The sequence below is a fragment of the Ranitomeya variabilis genome, chromosome 2 (assembly GCF_051348905.1).
Source record: "Ranitomeya variabilis isolate aRanVar5 chromosome 2, aRanVar5.hap1, whole genome shotgun sequence".
NCBI classification, from domain to species: Eukaryota; Metazoa; Chordata; class Amphibia; order Anura; family Dendrobatidae; genus Ranitomeya; species Ranitomeya variabilis.
The window spans coordinates 19,884,138-19,902,325 of NC_135233.1; the positions used below are offsets into that span (position 1 = coordinate 19,884,138).

General features: G+C 41.1%; 1 pseudogene across 1 annotated transcript in view; it reads right to left on the reverse strand.

Moving 5' to 3' along the window:
- Positions 1–2,997: 2,997 nt before the first annotated feature.
- LOC143804206 (uncharacterized) overlaps positions 2,998–18,188 on the reverse strand; it is a 64,086-nt pseudogene continuing 48,895 nt past the window's right edge. Inside the window, exon 8 of the transcript XR_013220994.1 lies at positions 2,998–4,074. The product of XR_013220994.1 is annotated as an uncharacterized LOC143804206 (transcript). The remainder of the gene's footprint in view (positions 4,075–18,188) is intronic.

Sequence of the window (18,188 nt, forward strand, 5' to 3'; positions counted from 1 at the left end):
CTTCCAGACGTTCAGTATTTGGTCAGTATTTTACATCAGTATTTGTAAGATAAAGCCAGGGGAGGAACAATCATCGGAAAAGTAGAATATAAACACATCACCACTTTTGTATTTATCACGCACTCCTGTTTTGGCTTACAAATACTGCTGCAAAATACTGACCAAATACTGAACGTGTGAACGTGGCCTAAAGTTTAATACCATGAGCACGGGGTAGGCAACAAAATCCTGGCATTCCAGTCTATAAATGAGGAGCTGAAGTACAGTCATGGCCAAAAGTTTTGAGAATGACACCAAAATTATATTTTCACATGATCTGCTGCCCTCTGGTTTTTATTAGTGTTTGTCTTATGTTTATATCACATACAGAAATATAATTGCAATCATATTATGAGTACCAATAGGTTATATTGACAGTTAGAATGAGTTAATGCAGCAAGTCAATATTTGCAGTGTTGACCCTTCTTCTTCAAGACCTCTGCAATTCTCCCTGGCATGCTCTCAAGCAACTTCTGGACCAAATCCTGACTGATAGCAGTCCATTCTTGCATAATCAATGCTTGCATTTTGCCTGAATTTGTTGGTTTTTGTTTGTCCACCCGTCTCTTGATGATTGACCACAAGTTCTCAATGGGATTAAGATCTGGGGAGTTTCCAGGCCATGGACCCAAAATCTCTATGTTTTGTTCCATTAGCCATTTAGTTATCCCCTTTGCTTTATGGCAAGGTGCTCCATCATGCTGGAAAAGGCATTGTTGGGCGCCAAACTGCTCTTGGACAGTTGGGAGAAGTTGCTCTTGGAGGACATTCTGGTACCATTCTTTATTCATGGCTGTGTTTTTAGGCAAGACTGTGAGTGAGCCGATTCCCTTGGCTGAGAAGTAACCCCACACATGAATGGTTTCAGGATGCTTTACAGTTGGCATGAGACAAGACTGGTGGTAGCGCTCACCTCTTCTTCTCCGAATAAGCTGTTTTCCAGATGTCCCAAACAATCGAAAAGGGGATTCATCAGAGAAAATGACTTTGCCCCAGTCCTCAGCAGTCCACTCCCTGTACCTCTTGCAGAATATCAGTCGGTCCCTGATGTTTTTTCTGGAGAGAAGTGGCTTCTTTGCTGCCCTCCTTGAAAGGCCTTGCTCAAAGTGTCTCCGCCTCACAGTGCGTGCAGAAGCACTCACACCAGCCTGCTGCCATTCCCAAGCTCGGCACTGCTGGGAGTCCGATCCCGCAGCTGAAACAGTTTTAAGATACGGTCCTGGTGCTTGCTGGTCTTCTTGGGCGCCCTGGAGCCTTTTTGACAACAATGGAAGCTCTCTCCTTGAAGTTCTTGATGATGCGATAGATTGTTGACCGAGGTGCAATCTTTGTAGCTGCGATACTCTTCCCTGTTAGGCCATTTTTGTGCAGTGCAATGATGGCTGCACATGTTTCTTTATAGATAACCATGGTTAACTGAAGAGAAACAATGATACCAAGCACCAGCCTCCTTTTAAAGTGTCCAGTGATGTCATTCTTACTTAATCATGACTGATTGATCGCCAGCCCTGTTCCTCATCAACACCCACACCTGTGTTAATGGATCAATCACTAAAACGATGTTAGCTGCTCCTTTTAAGGCAGGACTGCAATGATGTTGAAATTTGTTTTGGGGGTTAAAGTTCATTTTCTGGGCAAATATTGACTTTGCAAGTACAGTAATTGCTGTTAAGCTGATCACTCTGACATTCAGGAGTATATGCAAATTGCCATTAGAAAAAATGAAGCAGTAGACTTTGGAAAAATTAATATTTGTCTCATTCTCAAAATTTTTGTCCAAGACTGTAGTGCTGCCGTATTAGATCAGGGCGTCCACCAAAGGGGTGTCAAGAGCCCTGCTGCAGACTTACAGCAGGAGTCTGTGCACGTGTTACAGAAGGACAGAGAGCGAGTAAGGAGCACTGCGGTGAGCTTACCTGCTGCAGCGCAGGACCTGAAGCAAGTGACCTTCGGGGGAGTGGACAGAGGCGGGGCCAGACGCCGAGTAGCAGTGGTGACCGGCAAGGCTGGAGAGTAGTCTGAATGTGCCGAGGTCAAGCCGGGAGGTCGATGAAGTGCCAGAAAGGGGAGAGCAAGAGTGGTCGAGACGTAGCAAAAAGGTTGGGGAGCCGAAGATAGCGGTGCAGTACAAACAGGGCAGACAGGAGGGAAGTTAGAGTACCAAGCTGAAGGTCGGAGCCAGAAACAGACAATAAGCACAGAATCACAAGGCAAGCACAGATAGAGAAAACAGGCCAAGTCATACACAAGAAAGCAAATGGACTAAACAGTATGCAAGCACACCAGGGGGTCAGACACACAACCAAGACAGATGTATCACTGACAAGGATCCCCAGATGAAGGTGGGTAAATATAGCCCTCCCCAAACCAAAAGGAGGCTATACAAATTAACCCCAAAAGGACAGAGAAGGAACCATGTCCACAACCATGACAAGGGGCCTATGATGAGCCAGTCTGAGACTGGCCAGCAGTGACCTTTGCTGTTAGAGCAGACCACGGGCTGTGTATTATAGCTGCGGAACGGTTCATGACAGCACAGTGGCATTATCCACACAATCAGAATTGTAATAGTTTACAACAGCTCTTCTGAGTAGTTATGTCTGCACTCTAGTCCTCAAATGGTAAATTATACAGCAGGAGGAATTATTAGGGGGCAGGCCTTACAATTAAATGTATTCTCAAGTTTAGATGTTATTCACTATACATATAGCATAGCGCTTGGCTGTCTGTTAGTCCATTAACAATGCATGAAGCAGCATTGCGCATAATCGACCACCACTCCATTCACAGAGGACTCTTTAGAGCTGTCATTCAGACTCCCAACAATCTGGAAGTTATCCCCTAAACAATGAATAAGTGATAACTTCCAGCCTTGAGAAACACCCCTTTAAGTTCCACACCTGAGAAATGTCCTACTATCTGAACATCAAAATGGTTCCACGCTGTGTGACATTTTAGATGTTACAGAAAATTAGATTTTTTTTCGTTGCATTTTTAACATTATGAACCTGGAATTGGCTTCTAGTCTAATTGCAGTCTTTGATGTCAACAAGAATTTATTCCTTTCAAAAGTATATCCCACATTCAAGTCATGAAAATGGCTTCTATCCTGTGTGAGTTCCCAGATGATGTATAAAACCTGATTTATGAGTAAAACATTTCCCACATTCTGAGCATGAGTATGGCTTCTCTCCTGTGTGAATTCTCAAATGTTCCACAAGGTATGATCTCTGGCTAAAACATTTCCCACATTCTGTGCATGAAAATGGCTTTTCCCCCGTGTGAATTCTTTGATGCTTCACAAGATATGATTTCTGTCTAAAACATTTTCCACAATCAGGACAAGAAAATGGCTTCTCTTCGGTATGAATTTTCAGATGTTCCAGAAGAACTGATTTCTGAGCAAAACATTTCCCACATTCTGAGCATGAAAATGGTGTCTCCCCTGAATGACTTCTTTGATGCTTCACAAGATTTGATCGCTGAGTAAAACATTTCCCACATTCTGAGCATGAGAATGGTGTCTCCCCTGTGTGACTTCTTTGATGCTTCACAAGATTTGATCTATGGGTAAAACATTTCCCACATTCTGAACAGAAAAATGGCTTCTCTCCTGTGTGACGTCTTAGATGATCCAGAAGGTTTGATTTCTTCCGAAAACATTTCCCACATTCTGAACATGAAAACGGTGTCTCTCCTGTGTGACTTCTGAAATGTTCCATAAGACTTGATTTCTGGCTAAAAGACTTTCCACAGTCAGGACATAAAAATGGCCTCTCCCCTGTGTGAGTTCTCTGGTGATTAACTAGATACCATTTTTTGCTAAAACATTTCCCACATTCCGAACATGAAAATGGCTTCTCCCCTGTGTGAGTCCTTAGATGTTTCACGAGACTTGATTTTCGCGTAAAGCATTTCCCACATTGAGGACATGAAAACGGAGTCTCTCCCGTGTGAGTTTTCTGATGTCGGACAAGATACATTTCATTGGTAAAACATTTCCCACATTCCAAACATGAAAATGGCTTTTCAATTCTGTGAATTTCTTCATTCCGTAAAAGATTTGATTCAGTATTTACTTTTTCCCCACATAGAAATGGATTCTCGAGTTTATGCCCAGTTCCTTGTTTGCTCATCAGTGATTGATTAGACAATACCATTATGTGACTGGTATCGGTGGACAGATCTCCACTGTGAAGGACTACGGGTATATTTAGAGATATTGAATTATCGTTTGTAGTATGATTATCATCTACATTATGATTGGGAGGTATATGGAAATGTCTATAGGAGCTTCCCATCCAATCTTTACCTAGAAAAAAAATAATAATTTCTCAAACAAAATATTTTTAAATTTATAAAAATTTTGTAAAAACAAAATCACAAGGAGACAAGTTTTGCACAGGAGTTATATGAGCTAGAAAATATATAATAAACATGTTTAATGAGAACTTATCACCAATCTGTGGATGCACTTTATTTAATAAAAGAGTGGATAATCCTCTACTGGTAATTGTTCTAAATATCACCTATTAACAAAAGTGCTCACAAGAAACTCTATTAGTCTACGTTCACATTTGCGGTCTGCGCCGCAGCGTCGCCGCATGCGTCATGCGCCCCTATATTTAACATGGGGGCGCATGGACATGCGTCGCACTTGCGTTTTGCGCCGCATGCGTCCCTGTGGCGCACGCGTCCGGGCGCAGAGGACGCAGCAAGTTGCATTTTTGCTGCGTCCAAAATCAATCAAAAAAAGGACGCATGCGGCCCAAAACGCAGCGTTGTGCATGCGTTTTGCTGCGTTTTTGTTTGCGTTGTGCGTTGCGGCACCGACGCTTCGGCGCACAACGCAAATGTGAACGTAGCCTTAGACCGACTTCTAACAAAATTTGGCCCGAACTTCCAGATCGTGTGATCTCAGCATGCAGTGAGGGATCCTACAACTGGCCACAGTCATTAGCGCTCTTTCCACTAGGCCATTGCTTCCACGTAGATTACTGAGCTGTAGTTACTGAATGGTGACCACTGTAAGGCCGTGTTCACACGTTCAGTATGTTACCAAGAGTGGAACAATCAGAGGAAAAGTATAACAGAAACACTTCTGCATTTTTTCACCCACTCCGGATTTTATCTTACAAATACTGATGTCAAATACTGAACGTGTGAACGTGGTCTAATGATGTTACCAGTTGGCAGCACTGGATTACTTGAAAGAGCAAGATCTCACACTTTCACTGCAAGAGTGGCTACAAGAGATTGTGGGATCTCTCAATGAATGCTGGGATTCCGTCACCCGTAAGTTTGGGCCAAACTTTTCCTAGAAAGTCATGCCCTATCGGAGGGGCATTAAGGTTACTTCTGAGCACGTTTGTTAATCAGTGATATTTATAAAAATCATTAATCTGGGTTTAACCATTACAAGGGCTTCCCCAGTAATTTGTAAACCAGTTGAGAAGAGATGTGGGACAAATAATAGTAATATTTGACCAACTCGAATATGACAAGGACGTGAAGAGTTTACTTGATTATACTATATCCAAATTTTGTAGATGTATAACTTTGTTTTAGAATTTTGTATGACTGTAGGTGATCTGATTTATTACATCCAATTGACCTCTTTTATTTTAACTATTCCCTCAAATCCAACCTTCAGGGAGGAGTCTCAAGCAGAGGAATACTGTTACACATCCTGACCGTTTCCAGCGTCATGCCCCGATGGGAGGCCGACTTATGGTTGCCAGATGCTGCCTACCCTTCTGAACAGATTCCTGTCCTCCTCTGTCAGCACGGACAGTCTGGTGAACCGTGCAATTCTGTGGCAAATGAGACTTTTTGCTAATTTCCTTTTAAACAAAAAGGTGGATTTGAGAGATTTTTTTAAAACATTTTGCAGTTCACATGAGAGAGCGAATGATTGGAAAAAGGGAAATACAACCCGGAGATGGGATCATGGTCGCTTCACACACTGAAATGGAAATATCAGGGTTAGGGCTCGCTCTAATTTGCGATTAAATTGGACGAATGCAATCCGATTTCTTTTTTTCCTTCTCCGATTGGATTGTGATCAGAAGGAAAAAAAATGCAGCAAACTTTGCATGCCAAACTCGGAGCGCAAGCACCCATATAAACATTGCACTGTACTCGGATATTACCCAAGTGCAGTGCAATTACCATGGATGCCGGCAGCAGATGAGATGGAGAAAATAATTTCTCCGTCTCCTCCGCACCTGTGCACAGAGCACTGACACTCGAATCACGTCGCAGCAGAACTGGAGTCGCGTGTCATTAGCATATCGCATCAGATGTGATACGCTAATGTGACTCTGGCCTTAGCCTGATGAGCAGAGGATAAAACAGAGAAGTTCCTTAATTATAAAATTTAGTTTCAGATAGGACGTGGACAGACATTCGCTAAATAAATTGCTATCAATAATAATAATAATAATCACCATGAGGACATCTTTCTGAACTTTCCACCACTAGTCCCAATAATATAGACATTTAGAGAGAAACAAGACTGACAAGCGGCTCTTACCAGTCACTGATGCTGATGTCTGATGTTGAAGTCCACTCGTCATTCCACCAGAACTTTCCTATAAGAATCCAACATTAAACACATGAGAAAGAGAAAAAAGGAACCCTAGTTAATCTTATGTATCGACATGAACCAATCAACCCAAAAATGAGAAATATCTCTTGGCATGGCGATCACCCAGCAATGACATTCAACCAAGTACACGTTGTGATGTACCAACAAGTGATCTACTGAGAGACAGGTATGTATCGCACAGACAGAGGTCTGCAGCGATCTGAATCCAGGACAGGTTGCTGGGTCTTCTAGTCCCACAAACCTGTATTTTATTAAAGGGTGGGATTTAAGGAATAACCAGAAAGTGAAGGATGGGACTGGTTGACCACATACCTCCCAAGGGGTGTGCTCCTATGACGTCAGGAAGGTCCTATGTTTTCCTGGTTGCACCACATGGGAGATGTCCATGTGTGAGACTGGAGCTCAGGAAGCATTGGGGGTCTGGACTACTGACAGGACCTATATGAAGCCAAGCTGGGAAATCTGAGAAGCCATTAAGCAGGTAACCCTGAGCCTGGGGAACTGTGTATATTTGGCTCCAGACCGAGCCTGAATACTGGACATTAACCAGGCCTGTGTGACCACAGGCCTGACTGAGCAGAGCCCTGCTATGGACATTGTGTTTTTGTTTTGCCTGATCTAAAAGGCTGTTTACTTTCTGTTTGTCTTTCTGGGGTTTATGAAGCAATAGACCCACATGAACTTTTAACGAAATGGTTGCTGTATGTTTTGAATATCGCTGCCAAGTGAGTGGACCCTAACTCACTTAGTGATCGCTACATCACAACGTCTACTGAAATATTGCCATTATCCTCGGCGTGAAATAATCTTCGTCTATTGTAAGACGGACACTGTGTTCAGTAAAAACAGTTCTTACATCAATCAGCGCCGTCACCGCTTTTACAGTAAAGAAGTCTTTCATCACTGCTTAAGATTAATCCTTCTACTTCTTTCAGTACTTACTTTTGTGAGCAGTGTTCTGCTTTAGAAGCAACAATAACAGGATCTGCTGGAGCCTCCATGTCAGGAAGTAATGAATTATTCTCCATTTTTCTGGAGACACAAGCAGAGCTGGCCAACTAGTTCTCCCATCAAACATCCAATGTAGAGAAACAGAAGCATTTAGCCACGAATATAAAAAGGATTTCCTTTATTTAAATATATCCTTCAAACAACATATACATTTTTTATTATTAATAAATTAAAAATGGGGTAAAGCTGCACAGAAAAAACCACCGCCAAATATCACAGAGATGACAAGTAAATGATATAGATGCCGAAAGTTATATTCCTAGGAGTAAATATAAATATTGTTCACCTAGTATTGCACCTATTCCACAGTATGTCCTATAATATGGATTGCACACATGCACTAGAAGCCTAGATCTTTTTTCACTGCCTACATAACCTTTGTGGTATCAAAGTGATAAATATCAGATTCAGGGTTCAAGTGCCCTAAAGAAGTCTGACTAATAAGAGCATGGGAGTGCAAATATAAAGAGTCAATTACCTGCGAGAAGTGGCGGTGACTCAACCCGGACGCGCGTTTCGCCTGTGGCTTCGTCTGCGGGGAAAGTGTGTAGTGGCTTGGAGCGTGAGATTGCTTTAAATAGTGCCGGGTTTATTATGGGCGGCAGCAGCTGAATGACGGCGCTTCCGCCGGTTACACCGCGTGACGCCGCCACAGATCAGCGTCATGTGATCGCGGGCCGCTTCCCCTCCTGACGCGTCAAGGAGGGGGGCGTGCCCGGGACCAACTGAGACGCGTCTCCATGGAAACGCCTAAGCAGAGAACCGGCGCAAGCGCACACTGCATACCGGGAGTTGTTATCCCCTCATTAATGGCCTGAAAGGTTTGTGAGAAAGCAACTATACTGTGTCCTATACTGCATTTCCCTATTGGCCAGAGACATTATATCAATCATTATAGTGCATGAGTGCAATTGTGCAAGAAATATTGATAATATAAATTAAATCATACGGGCTTTAAAAATATTGCATACATCCCCGACATGATATTAAGGAAAAGCATAAACAATAAAGTGCATGTAAATTGATAATTATTCTGAACAAAAAATAAATATATAATATATCCTCCATAAAAATACAGAAACCTATAAATATGGATCCCCAACATAATATTAAGAAAGTGTATAAACAATAAAGTGCATGTAATTAGTGAAAAGACAATTATTCCAAACAAAGAATAATTGTCCAGTATATATTTCAAAAAAATATACAAATCCCTGACATAATATTAAAAAAGTGCATAGGCAAAAAAATGCATATAATTAATTACGAAAGTCATTATTCCAAAAAGAGAACAATAAATATCCAATATATATATATATAACATAAAAATACAAAAAAAAATTTAAAAAAAAAAAATATATATATATATATATATATATATATATATATATATATATATATATATATATACAAAACATTATAAAAATACCTATTAATTCATATATAGTGATTTAAAAATTCATTATTCAGCCATATACAGGTTATACAAATTAATTACAGCAAGGTTTATTGTATAATTCGGCCCCACAAAGCGGATTTCAGTATGCAGAATAGTAGAATATACTTGTTATAGAAGATTGAATAGAGCCGCCATCCGATTGAAGCCTTATTAATTCATTCTGCAATAGAATAAGGTTGCTCCATACTAAAAGAATAAAAACATATTATTAAAACCAGACAGAACACAATTTAAAAGCATATACACAAATATTGCCATATATCTACAAAAAAGGGGCAAAGCTGAGGACTTCATTAAGTCCATGTGGTTGGACCGAGCCTACTCTGTAAATCCATTGGACCTCCAATTGAGCCAATTTTTTCCTCCAATCCCCTCCCTGACTGTCAATGTGTACCCTGTCGATGCCAACTGCAGATAGTAGCGTGGCATCGCAACCATGGAACTCCTTGAAATGCCTGGGTATAGGCTTCAACAAAGATACGTCTTCAACAGCCGATGCATTCGAAATATCTCGAAAATGTTCCCTTATCCTGGTCTTAAGGGGTCTGCATGTAAGCCCCACATATAATTTAGGGCATGTGCATGAAGCAAGGTAGACCACTCCTATGGTATTACATGTGATGTGCTGCGTAATTGTGAATGTTTTTTTACCATCACTCGATGGGAATTCGGTTGCACGTGACATATTGGGGCAGGAAATGCATTGGCCACAGGGATAAAATCCCCATTTGGGGCCTTTGGATGAAAAGGATTTAGCTGGATGGGGACCTTTATAATAGCTACGGACCAATTGGTCCTTCAAATTTGGTGAACGCCTAAAAGTAATGGCTGGCTGATGTGGAAGATATTTCGCCAGGGTACGGTCTGCCGTGAGAATGGGCCAAAATTTTCTTAGAACTTCTTTCATTTGAAGCGATTTACCATTGAATGCGGAAATAAATCTCACGGTAGGGTCACTTATGGCTTTTTTACACGGTTGCAGTAATTCAGTACGTTTTGCCACTTTGGCTCTTTGAAATCCCTTTTTAATGCTTCTTTTAGAGTAGCCACGTTCTTCAAATCTGGCTGTTAGTGCACTAGCCTGCTTCTGAAAGGATGCATCTTCCGAGCAAATTCGCCTGGCCCTTAAGAACTGTCCAGTGGGAATACCATTGATTAAGGGCCTAGGGTGTGATGAAGTGGCGTGGAGGAGGGTATTTACGGCAGTCTTTTTTTGGTGGACATCAGTCTCCAAAGTTTTTCCTTTGTATCCCATTATTTGAATGTCCAAAAAATCAATATTTGTTTGACTGTGCTTACAGGTTAGTTTTATATTTAAAGGATTGTCATTGAGAATCCTAACAAAATCGAGAAGGTCCCGCTCTGGGCCCTGCCACACGACCAGAATGTCGTCTATGTAGCGGGTCCAGAACAGGACCCTCTCGATGTGCGCCACCGGCCGAGTGAAAAAAATACCCCTCTCCCACATGCCTAAAAATAAATTTTTAATTAAATTTAAAATAAATAAATTTATTTTTAGGCATGTGGGAGAGGGGTATTTTTTTCACTCGGCCGGTGGCGCACATCGAGAGGGTCCTGTTCTGGACCCGCTACATAGACGACATTCTGGTCGTGTGGCAGGGCCCAGAGCGGGACCTTCTCGATTTTGTTAGGATTCTCAATGACAATCCTTTAAATATAAAACTAACCTGTAAGCACAGTCAAACAAATATTGATTTTTTGGACATTCAAATAATGGGATACAAAGGAAAAACTTTGGAGACTGATGTCCACCGAAAAAAGACTGCCGTAAATACCCTCCTCCACGCCACTTCATCACACCCTAGGCCCTTAATCAATGGTATTCCCACTGGACAGTTCTTAAGGGCCAGGCGAATTTGCTCGGAAGATGCATCCTTTCAGAAGCAGGCTAGTGCACTAACAGCCAGATTTGAAGAACGTGGCTACTCTAAAAGAAGCATTAAAAAGGGATTTCAAAGAGCCAAAGTGGCAAAACGTACTGAATTACTGCAACCGTGTAAAAAAGCCATAAGTGACCCTACCGTGAGATTTATTTCCGCATTCAATGGTAAATCGCTTCAAATGAAAGAAGTTCTAAGAAAATTTTGGCCCATTCTCACGGCAGACCGTACCCTGGCGAAATATCTTCCACATCAGCCAGCCATTACTTTTAGGCGTTCACCAAATTTGAAGGACCAATTGGTCCGTAGCTATTATAAAGGTCCCCATCCAGCTAAATCCTTTTCATCCAAAGGCCCCAAATGGGGATTTTATCCCTGTGGCCAATGCATTTCCTGCCCCAATATGTCACGTGCAACCGAATTCCCATCGAGTGATGGTAAAAAAACATTCACAATTACGCAGCACATCACATGTAATACCATAGGAGTGGTCTACCTTGCTTCATGCACATGCCCTAAATTATATGTGGGGCTTACATCCAGACCCCTTAAGACCAGGATAAGGGAACATTTTCGAGATATTTCGAATGCATCGGCTGTTGAAGACGTATCTTTGTTGAAGCCTATACCCAGGCATTTCAAGGAGTTCCATGGTTGCGATGCCACGCTACTATCTGCAGTTGGCATCGACAGGGTACACATTGACAGTCGGGGAGGGGATTGGAGGAAAAAATTGGCTCAATTGGAGGTCCAATATATTTATAGAGTAGGCTCGGTCCAACCACATGGACTTAATGAAGTCCTCAGCTTTGCCCCTTTTTTGTAGATATATGGCAATATTTGTGTATATGCTTTTAAATTGTGTTCTGTCTGGTTTTAATAATATGTTTTTATTCTTTTAGTATGGAGCAACCTTATTGTATTGCAGAATGAATTAATAAGGCTTCAATCGGATGGCGGCTCTATTCAATCTTCTATAACAAGTATATTCTACTATTCTGCATACTGAAATCCGCTTTGTGGGGCCGAATTATACAATAAACCTTGCTGTAATTAATTTGTATAACCTGTATATGGCTGAATAATGAATTTTTAAATCACTATATATGAATTAATAGGTATTTTTATAATGTTTTGTATATATATATATTTTTTTTTAAAAAAATTTTTTGTATTTTTATGTTATATATATATATTGGATATTTATTGTTCTCTTTTTGGAATAATGACTTTCGTAATTAATTATATGCATTTTTTTGCCTATGCACTTTTTTAATATTATGTCAGGGATTTGTATATTTTTTTGAAATATATACTGGACAATTATTCTTTGTTTGGAATAATTGTCTTTTCACTAATTACATGCACTTTATTGTTTATACACTTTCTTAATATTATGTTGGGGATCCATATTTATAGGTTTCTGTATTTTTATGGAGGATATATTATATATTTATTTTTTGTTCAGAATAATTATCAATTTACATGCACTTTATTGTTTATGCTTTTCCTTAATATCATGTCGGGGATGTATGCAATATTTTTAAAGCCCGTATGATTTAATTTATATTATCAATATTTCTTGCACAATTGCACTCATGCACTATAATGATTGATATAATGTCTCTGGCCAATAGGGAAATGCAGTATAGGACACAGTATAGTTGCTTTCTCACAAACCTTTCAGGCCATTAATGAGGGGATAACAACTCCCGGTATGCAGTGTGCGCTTGCGCCGGTTCTCTGCTTAGGCGTTTCCATGGAGACGCGTCTCAGTTGGTCCCGGGCACGCCCCCCTCCTTGACGCGTCAGGAGGGGAAGCGGCCCGCGATCACATGACGCTGATCTGTGGCGGCGTCACGCGGTGTAACCGGCGGAAGCGCCGTCATTCAGCTGCTGCCGCCCATAATAAACCCGGCACTATTTAAAGCAATCTCACGCTCCAAGCCACTACACACTTTCCCCGCAGACGAAGCCACAGGCGAAACGCGCGTCCGGGTTGAGTCACCGCCACTTCTCGCAGGTAATTGACTCTTTATATTTGCACTCCCATGCTCTTATTAGTCAGACTTCTTTAGGGCACTTGAACCCTGAATCTGATATTTATCACTTTGATACCACAAAGGTTATGTAGGCAGTGAAAAAAGATCTAGGCTTCTAGTGCATGTGTGCAATCCATATTATAGGACATACTGTGGAATAGGTGCAATACTAGGTGAACAATATTTATATTTACTCCTAGGAATATAACTTTCGGCATCTATATCATTTACTTGTCATCTCTGTGATATTTGGCGGTGGTTTTTTCTGTGCAGCTTTACCCCATTTTTAATTTATTAATAATAAAAAATGTATATGTTGTTTGAAGGATATATTTAAATAAAGGAAATCCTTTTTATATTCGTGGCTAAATGCTTCTGTTTCTCTACATTGGATGTTTGCTGTTTTTGAAGCATGCCATATTACTAGGCGATATTTCTTGCTCTCTTTTGAAGTATTAGTTCTCCCATCATTGGTTTCCCTAGGACCAAATCCTTTATGCAGCCCCTCTTCCCCCCCTCTGTGAATTTCCACTTTCCACTCCCCCTCTCTCCGGGCAGATGGTCAGCTCTGGAATGTGAGTTTTATCCCCTGCTAGTACTAGAAGAGCTGAATGTGTTCTTTCCCTCCAAAAACCTCTTTGTCTTATGAGCCAAATCCTCAAAGTCAAATTCAATAATATACATTGATCTCCAAAACATGAAAATTAGACTTACAGGATCTGGGCACTTGGGGTTACATATGTCAGCGTTTTGCGGCATTTAGGGCCATCGGAAACCTGGGAAATTAATTTCTGCCCACCAGTAAATCACAAACATACCGTGTTTGGAGTCTAAAGAACGGTAAAACCACAAGGAAGAAAATAATGCCAATATTGTTGGCCTGTGAGCGTCCAGGCCAAAGATATGGAAAAAAGGAATTTTTGATAACTTTAAAAAAATAGGTGTACCTCCCAGAAAACAGCCCACATGTGAGGTTAGCCAAAGTGGAAGTTTGTAAGTCCCTAAGTTTATGGCCAAACCATAAAACGGCACATCCAATTTGGGAGGCATTCAGAGCCGGAGAGACAGCAGCTAACACCATGCTGGAGTGCTGAATCATTCCTCCCCTTTATCGACACGTCATATCTGTGACTGAGATTTAGTAAGTTTCGTACGTTTATCCCTTTTATTTTATAACTATTTCTACATATTTGTATTTTGTCTCTTTTGGAAACACTGCCGATTTTTATGAAGTAAACTTGTAAGTTTGCTAGCTTCGTTCTTTATGCTCTATGATCGATCCAACGTGTACGAAGCACAAATTCACACCACCTGCGGTTGGTTTCTGTCCCGATAAAGGCTAGGTAACGGACTGGCTTATATCTAACGAGGAACTGGTGGCAGCATAGCGTTCTGGTGTTATGGGGGGATCCTGGCTGTGACGTTTATAAATGTACTCCCAGCCTGGGACTGGGGGTATATATACTATCCTCACTGCACAATGCTCTGATAACCAGCGCGTGAGAGGCAGCCTTTCCGGCGACTACTTATCTAAGGTGCAGTTCCCTGACTGACCTTAGGGTAAGGGGGCGCCAGAGAGCTGCAAGTGCTTGACTGGAACTGAAAACTTTCGTGACACTCCAGTACTCAGCATGAAGGCCAGAGATTAGTAGAAGCTTCATTACATGAATCTATAGAGAATGTACAGAAATCTCATCTCATCTACCTGATGATCCCGGGGGACATCTTCCTCCTTCTCTGGCCGATCCTGGGAATATAGAGGACTGGGACTTCTCTCCGGGGGATTTCTCGGACTGGATGCATCTACAAGAAATAACCGCAGTGACTGAATACATTGTCTATATGTGATGAGCAGATGATGGGGAATCTAGACGACTCTCAGACCTGTTCTCTACAACCCAGGAAGGTCTCCTCTTACCCGGAGATGTGATGATCCGGTGATTCTCCATCATGGCGTCCTTGTACAGATCCTTGTGTCCTTCTATATACTCCCACTCCTCCATGGAGAAATAGACGGTGACGTCCTGATACCTTATAGGAACCTGACACACACAATGACCCGCCATTAGCAGACCCCTCCCCTGGCGTTATTGTATAATGTCCCAGCATTCCCGGCAGCGCTCACCTCTCCGCTCAGCAGCTCAGTGATCCTATTGGTCAGTTCTAGGATCTTCTGCTCATGTATCAGTGAATGAGGTGGAGGCTCGGTGATGTCACTCGGGGTCCTGCTCCGCCCTCCTGACACACGGGGGGTCACACACTCCCCAGACGACGTCTTCACTACTGTGTGATCCTGTGTATGGGGAGACGCCGATCACTACACAGAGGCCAAGAATCCTTCACCTTTCCCGTCATTTCCCTGCTTTATTCCTAGAGATCAGAGTGATGTGAAGATCTCACCTCTCCAGTGATCCAGTAGATTATCTCCAGGGTGAGGTCTAATATCCGAGCCGCCATGTGGTCTGTGTCCTGCTCCATCCTTGGGTGGTCACTGATGGAATGGACCATCGTCTATTCAAGGAAAATAAACCTGAAGAAACACGGATATAAAATCTAACTGAAGGGAAATCTAATAAGAAATTATACAGGCTGTATACAGTATACGATGGAGATGTCTCGTATATATCGGGTTGCTGTAAATCCAACGTCTTACCCTGAAGTAATAATAAACCTCCCCAGATATTAGCAGGAGCAATGGGCACATAGTATATGGTGTAGAGCTGTGTGTATACAGTATACAGTTTGGAACTGTATGTATATAGTATATATAGCATGGTGTACAACCGTGTGTATACAGTATATGGTGCACAGTGTGTATATATAGTATATGGTGTAAAGCTGTCACTGTGTATTCAGTATGTGGTGTGAAGTTGTTTCTACAGGGTGGACCATGTACATGGATACACCTAAATAAAATGGGAATGGTTGGTGATATCAACTTCCTGTTTGTGGCACATTAGTATATGAGAGGGGGAAAACTTTTCAAGATGGGTGGTGACCATGGCGGCCATTTTGGATTTCATCTTTATAAATGGCCCACCCAGGTGTATCCATATAAATAGTCCACCCTGTATATAAAACAGCTCTACACTGTATAATATATAGACATAACTCTACAACACATACTACATACGCAGTGACAGCTTTACACAGTATACTTTATAAACACACTGTGCACAGCATAATGTATACACACAGTTGTACACTGTATGCTATATATACTCAGCTCTATGCCATATACTATATACAGTTTTACGCTGTGCATTATACACAAAGATATATGCCGTATATGATATACACACAACTCTACACTGTATAATATATCGTATACGGCGTAGATCTCTGTGTATAGTGTGGAGCTGTGTATATAGTGTAGAGCTGTATATATATAGTGTAGAGCTGTATATATATAGTGTAGAGCTGTATATATATATATATATAGTGTAGAGCTGTGTATAGTGTAGAGCTGTGTATATAGTGTGGAGCTGTGTGTATAGTGTAGAGCTGTGTATATATAGTGTAGAGCTGTGTGTATATAGTGTAGAGCTGTGTGTATATAGTGTAGAGTTGTGTGTATAGTGTAGAGCTGTGTGTATAGTGTAGAGCTGTATATATAGTGTAGAGCTGTGTATAGTGTAGAGCTGTGTATAGTGTAGAGCTGTGTATAGTGTAGAGCTGTGTATAGTGTAGAGCTGTGTATAGTGTAGAGCTGTGTATAGTGTAGAGCTGTGTATAGTGTAGAGCTGTGTGTATAGTGTAGAGCTGTATATATAGTGTAGAGCTGTGTATATAGTGTGGAGCTGTGTGTATAGTGTGGAGCTGTGTGTATAGTGTAGAGCTGTGTATATATAGTGTAGAGCTGTGTGTATATAGTGTAGAGCTGTGTGTATATAGTGTAGAGTTGTGTGTATATAGTATAGAGCGGTGTATAGTGTAGAGCTGTGTGTATAGTGTAGAGCTGTATATATAGTGTAGAGCTGTGTATAGTGTAGAGCTGTGTATAGTGTAGAGCTGTGTATAGTGTAGAGCTGTGTATAGTGTAGAGCTGTGTATAGTGTAGAGCTGTGTATAGTGTAGAGCTGTGTATAGTGTAGAGCTGTGTATAGTGTAGAGCTGTGTGTATAGTGTAGAGCTGTATATATAGTGTAGAGCTGTGTGTATATAGTGTAGAGCTGTGTGTATAGTGTAGAGCTGTGTATATATAGAGCTGTGTATATAGTGTAGAGCTGTGTATATAGTGTAGAGCTGTGTATATAGTGTAGAGCTGTGTGTATATAGTGTAGAGCTGTATATATAGTGTAGAGCTGTGTGTATAGTGTAGAGCTGTGTGTATAGTGTAGAGCTGTGTGTATAGTGTAGAGCTGTGTGTATAGTGTAGAGCTGTGTGTATAGTGTAGAGCTGTGTGTATATAGTCTAGAGCTGTGTATATAGTGTAGAGCTGTGTATATATAGTGTAGAGCTGTGTATATATAGTGTAGAGCTGTGTATATATACTGTAGAGCTGTGTATATATAGTGTAGAGCTGTGTATATAGTGTAGAGCTGTGTATATATAGTGTAGAGCTATGTGTATAGTGTAGAGCTGAGTGTATATAGTGTAGAGCTGTGTGTATATAGTGTAGAGCTGTGTATATAGTGTAGTGCTGTGTATATAGTGTAGAGCTGTGTATATAGTGTAGAGCTGTGTATATAGTGTAGAGCTGTGTATATAGTGTAGACCTGTGTGTATAGTGTAGAGCTGAGTGTATATAGTGTAGAGCTGTGTGTCTATATAGTGTAGAGCTGTGTATATATAGTATAAAGCTGTTTGTCTATATACTGTAGTATAGAGCTGTGTATATAGTGTAAAGCTTAGTGTATATAGTGTAGTATAGAGCTGTGTATATAGTGTAGAGCTGTGTTTATAGTGTAGAGCTGAGTGTTTATAGTGTAGAGCTGAGTGTATATAGTGTAGAGCTGTGTGTATATAGTGTAGAGCTGTGTGTCTATATAGTGTAGAGCGGTGTGTGTATAGTGTAGAGCGGTGTATATAGTGTACAGCTGTGTGTGTATAGTGTAGAGCTGTGTATATAGTGTAGAGCTGTGTGTATATAGTGTAGAGCTGTGCGTATATAGTGTAGAGCTGT